This window comes from Drosophila subobscura, chromosome U, assembly GCF_008121235.1.
Source record: "Drosophila subobscura isolate 14011-0131.10 chromosome U, UCBerk_Dsub_1.0, whole genome shotgun sequence".
In the NCBI taxonomy this organism is placed as follows: Eukaryota; Metazoa; Arthropoda; class Insecta; order Diptera; family Drosophilidae; genus Drosophila; species Drosophila subobscura.
The window spans coordinates 11,752,788-11,759,062 of record NC_048534.1 but is presented as its reverse complement, the minus strand read 5'-3'; positions in this window follow the sequence as shown (position 1 = coordinate 11,759,062).

The following is a 6,275-nucleotide window of genomic DNA, read 5'->3' as shown; positions in this document are numbered from 1 at the left end:
AATTAAGAGCGTACATACAAGTCAAAGCCACAAAAAGAAATGGAGCAACAAAAGTGAGAAAAAGAAGTAGAAGCTATAGGTATAGCTGTGGATACCCTATCATCTTTTAAAATATGTTTGGCAGAAAACTTTGTGATTTCCACTTATGTTCATAGGTTCTATGTATCATTAGAAATGAGCTTTAATAGTAGGTAAAGACAACTGAACTATTTACATGGAATTGGCAAACGTTGTCAAACATCTGATCAAAACCATGGAACGCTCTGCAAGCGCATCGAAAGTAAATTGTTAGGAACCAAAGCATTGTATAGGGAAGTCGGAGAAGGCAGAGAGCGGAGAAGGCAGAGAGCGGAGAAGTGCAGCTTGAAAAAAATCCATTTCCTGCAAAACAACTGACGGCGACAGGCAGACCCTGCACCCTTCCCACTTCAGCCTCACAGGCCCTTTAAAGCAATCGCCTTTGACCCCCTCCTTACCCACATTCTGCTGCTGTACGCCACTTCAATGTACTTTCGCCGTTAGTCTCTATTGCTCTCGCTCTCACTCCAACAACCGACATTTGCAATCAGAAGGGAGGAGGAGTAGGAAAGCGCTCGTTGAGCATCGACCGCACAAATAATTGGAACTTAGTCGAGTGGATGCACGGAAGGGGAGGGGGGAAGCGGGAAGCGGAAAGCGGATGGAGAGGTGTGGGTACAGAGAGAGCCAAATGGGAGAGAGTACGGGTAAGCAGCAACTGCCAGACACAATGAGCCGCCGCCTCTCTTCAACAGTGCATTATCCGTTGTTCTCGACATCTTTTGCGGTGAATGCCGTCTTCAGCTGCGGCTCCCCACACCCTACTGCCTACTGCCTCCTCCAACATACCACACCCCCCCTACCGCATTGTGGAAAACCATTGAAACCCAAAATACGCACACTCAATCATCGTTTTTGTCTCTTTTAATGGTGATTTTTTGTCTCACCCTCCAACGGTCCATTGGTCTCCTATGCTGCACCTTTGCTCTCCATCTGTCTGCAGCTTTGCTACCCTACACAAGGGTATTATGACTTGTCCAAAATGTTTGCAATGCACAAAAGAAAGCGAAAGTATTTGTGTTTTTAAAAATTTGTATCGAAAATGTACCCATTTTTTTACCATGTATTGTAAATGACAATTCTGTTTCAATTAAGTCACGTCATGTAGGGTATCAAATGCTTCCCAATGGCCTCTGACTCTCTTCTTCTCCACTCTTGGTCTCGTTCAGTTCTACATTGCTATCCATTGCTGTCCCTTTTGCTCTCCCCATCTGTCTGCTGGGTGGATTCCCATTCTTCTTTTTCTTGTTCTGCCTCTTCGCTTCTTTTTTGGTGGTGGAGTGGAGCTGTTGCTGCCGCATAATTATTGCCATTAGAGCGCGTCTCAATTGAGCTGCTGCTGCCGGGCGGAGTTTTCTTCTGCCGTATGCCTCATGCCTCATGCCGCATTCCGTTTGCCCTGGGGCTTCTTTCGATTCAAACGACGCGTGTCATTGTGGCTTTGGCCTCCAGTGGGTCAGATGGGGCACGGACAGTGGCACTGCCAGCAGACCTTGCGCCATTCGCATTTCAAATGGAAGTGGCCTAGGCCAGTGAAAGTTCTTGACAATGTGCATCATTAATATTGTCTGGCGTTCGTGATGTTGCCACTGCCACTGCCACAGCTAAAGCTTCTTCTGTTGTTGCCACAGCCATTGCCACTGGCACTGCCACTGCCTTTGGCAGTAGCCGTGCCCAACTGCAAGCCTGAATTCGATATTCGGGGCGTCAGCGAGCTGGCATTGTGTTGCGGCTTTTGTGTTAAGTCCAGGTCCAGGTCTCTTTCTCTCTCTCTCTGTCTCTCGCCTCCAGGTTATACGAGTGGGAGAAGACAGGCATCGGCCTCTGGTGAAATCTAGCCACAGAATGTGGGGGAGGGAGGACCATTAGGTCAATATACGAATATTGCTAGTGCAGAGGAGGGAGAGGAGAGAGGATCAAATTTTCGAAGTTTGAGTGAAACCAAATTTGGTATTCCATAGGAATCAATATGATGTGCATCGAGGGAATGCTTGGAGGTTCTTGGTCTAGTTTGGGCTACTGAAAACTTTAAAATGTTTGCACAAAATAACAATTTCTACTGCTGTTCGATACGATACCAAATTGATTGTTATGATATTTGCATTGCATTATTATGTTTCTATTTATTCTCTATTCAATTCCAATATTGAAATTTTGATCAAATATTGAACATGCAAATAAATAATAACTTTCATTGAACAATTTCTTTCTCCTGCTTTTTTGTCACATGAAATTTATTCAGCTCGTTGCACTTTCGTGGTTGACAGTATTTGGGGTCGTAAATCGACAGACCACAAAGTTTTAATTTTGGGCTCTCTAGAAATTATGAAACACTTTCGATGGAAATGGGAAAAGTTTTCAAATAATTGATTTTCCCTCGTTCAGTTTTCTCTGTGGAAATTTGTCGCTGGTTTGGGGGTAATTTGGCTAAAATTAATACTCATGCCCATCACATTAATGACTGCACCCCGCACTCCCAAAGCGATTGAAATGTCTCCTCAACTCTTTGGGGTTCATCAATCAATCCGGCGGGGGTTACGGGTGTTGTGCTGCCGGCCCGGGGCCTAAGTCCATTATGAGTTATGCAAATAATTAAGGCATACTTGCAGGACGAGACACTAACTAAATGGGTCTGGCCCTGCGCAGAATGAAATTAATCTAAGCTTAATATTAATATTATGGATTATGGCTTTGTCTTCTCCGCCTTAACGAGTTCAACTTGAGCAGAGGTCACGCAGTAGTAAAATGTTTCACGCCCCTGACATAGAATATGTGATAAAAGAAGGGGCTCCCCTTCCCCACAATATAACCAGCCATTTCGAATAGATTGAAAATAATTTTTTACGACTCTATCTGCTCAGCAGCAGCTTGGGGGTCAAAAGTGCAGCGGCAAGCGTTTACGATTACACAGACCGTATTTATTATTCATAAGAAAATATGCAAACTAATCCACAGACAGACAAACCACCACATATGGGGTGAATCCCATACAGACACACAGATACTAACACACATTAACAATAAATGTAATGGCTCTTCGAACAAATATAAATTGACACCGAGATAACCTTTTGTGGCATCTCACTGGCCAGACAGCGATGAAGATGTTCAGTTTCATGGGGCTCTTCATGTTCAGGAGGATGATGGTGACGAAGAGAACGAAGTAGCCATCGAGAAGCCAAAAGAATTTCTGTTATCAATATCCAAGGGCTGTGAGTCCCGTCCCCCGATTGATCCACCATTCACACCCACTGTCTGGACTCAAATTTAATTTCTCAATTCTGTTGACCCTTTTGCTTGGGTACATTTTCATAAGGGAATAAGGACTTTCTTACAAGGCATGACTGAGCAGTGAAGTAAGGAAAAGCCACAAAATATTAAGAGAATAAACGCGATTGCAAGTTTCATTCAACATTGAGCTCGATTCATGATTCATTCAATTTATATTCCGCCTCTTCTAAAGGAATTGTTCGTCAAGTGTATTTATGACTTCGATATATCAGTGACTGCTTTTTTTTGGTGCGTTTCTTGAAGTCTTGAAATCTTTGGCGCCCGCATGGCCCGAAACTCGTAGCTCACTTTTGTGCGTCGCCTGCCAGAGAAAAAGTTCCTCCTTCGGATGGGGCAGGTCAATCACCACTCAATAAGCTCCAACAATGAGTGCCACAACTCGTTTGCGTTTGTATTTTTGTGGCTGTTGCCCCCGCCACACAAGAGTCAACAACTTTTGAGGGGCTCTTTGAGTTTGAGTCGCTTTTGATATTTCTATGTTTTTTTTCCACCCCCTTTTCATTTTTGAGTTTTTGCATTTTGTAATTTTGTCTTTGACAGCTTGTGGCAGAGAAAGAGAAGGCTGCTTTTGTGTGTGCGGCATGATTTTGAAATGCATTAAACGCCGAAAGCACAAAGGCTTTTGTGTGTTGTCCTGGCAGACACACCCACACACATGAACACACAGATATGAGTACATCCACACAGATGAGCGAACAGAAGTGCAAACAATTTTTAGGAAACATTTGCCATCATTAACATTGGCCCCTTTGTCTCATGTCGGCCTTTATGCATTAGTTTATATGGTTGTTTGCAAACAGATAAATATATTTACCAGCTGCCAAAAAAATATGTATAAATAGCAAAGCCAACTTCTACCCAAAACTCAATCGCAAGCCCATGCCATGCAAGTAAAAAGTTGGCAAATTCGGACTATTAAAATGTATACTAGGAATGAGAGAATTCCGAGCTACTTACCGTTCCAATTTTACCATTTAATATTAAAGCTATAGAACAATAAAACACTTATAAGAAATCAAAGTGCACTTTGTACGTACAATGTACAGCGTTTTCCCTCTTGCCTAACGAGTTGATAGCAAGAAAATTGTCAAGTTATTTGTCATTTAGTCAATGACATTTATTTTCATGTTTTATTTTATTTTTTTCCATGTTTCACATTCGAATTTCGTACAATCCCTCCCTCTGCTGCTTCTGGTGCTTCTGTAGTTGTAATTGAAGCATGTAATGCAGTCCCTCCTCCAATCTCCCGCCAATCACCCCCCGAGAGTTGTCATACAAAAGCTTTTGGGAACATTTTGGGTAACTGCTGTTTTGCGATATAATGACCTCAAGGCAACAAATACGTCGAGTGTACACTACTGTGTACACCCCGACAGCGCCCCAAAAAACCCCAACAACCCAACAAGCCAACAACTAAACAACAAATGGAGCTTTCTCTTGGTTGAGTGCACTTTTGGGCACATGTAACTATGTGTGACCGATGTTGCTCGTTGTTCGGATGTCGTTGTTTCTATGGTAGATGTTGCCATAGTTATTGTTGCTGCTTGTTTGCTGTTAGCCTGTTGGTGTTTGCTCAACTACATAATCATCTATTAGTATTTACATGCACAGCACTACACTTGTTTGCATTTAAGCGCCAAGCGGATTATTCCCGTCACTTCTTACATACGATTCTGACTAAGACCCACCAACACCCTCCCACTCTCCCCCAGAACACAATGCACATAAGCAAAAATCTTTTCGATTTCAATGTACAACACATTTATATCTGTATATATTCTGGTACTTTTCTTTTTACTTCAAGTGTTGAATGTGTGCAAGATTTATGGCTCAAGTGATTGGGTTTTGCTGGGAAAGTGCTTTGGGTTTCTCGTCCACGGTACTAGCATAGATTAAGGGTATATATTCTATGGGCAGTAGGACCCTACATAATGGAACAGAATATAGATTGGCTCTTAGGAGATGCAACTAGGAAGACATTTCCATTTAAAGTCGATTTTTAGCTTAAGAGATTAATAAATATCTCTCTTTGAGCAGTGTCTTATATATATTCCATACAAAAAGTAACCATGGAAGTCCCAGGTATCCATTAGTCGGGCATACAGCCACCACTGGCCTTAACTTTTTTGTACCACCACAATTTTGATCTGCTCCTTCAACTCCTCCACCCCCACTCTTATCTTGAGGTTCGGCAAATTCTGCAAATGGCAAATCTGGCATTGTAATCGATGTGTGTATAAATTAGAAGAAATCGACAAATTGGTTGCCTTGACATCCTTTAAATCTCAACTAAGTCCGCATATGTAAGTTGGGCTTTCAAAATTTTAACAAAAACGCAAATCTTTTTTATTATTCCCTGGATCTAGACATATTTATTTCGGATTAGTTTGTTATTTGCTTTCAGTGTGATTTTCATTTGCAAACAGATAGAGTGTCAGAAAAGCAAAAACAGATTTAAATTTAAACAAATGCATTTCCATTGTAATCCGGGAAAACATTTCAGATTAAATTTTGTTTTGCTTTCAACGAATGTTTTTGTTTTCTGTGGCATCCTTTATTTACAGACTACAATTTTGTTAAAAGTAATTTGGCTTTGTTCGGGATTTTCCGGAGCGTAAGAAATGGAAAGTGTAGAACATGACACGCCGGAGTAGAAATTATAATGAGTTTATTTCCAATTTGACTGCTAATTGAATACATTCAATTCAATTGTTCGGATGCTTTAACCACGAATTACCGTCCATCATTTATGGCCAATAAATTCCCAGATTATTCCGAATGAATGTCTGAATTAGGCAAAAATATAAACATTGTTTTAGTCATCTTTAGTTGAATTATCCACCCGAAAACAATTATTTTGCTAAGTAGAAGACTAAACAAAAGTCAAACTGCATTCCCTGTGCATA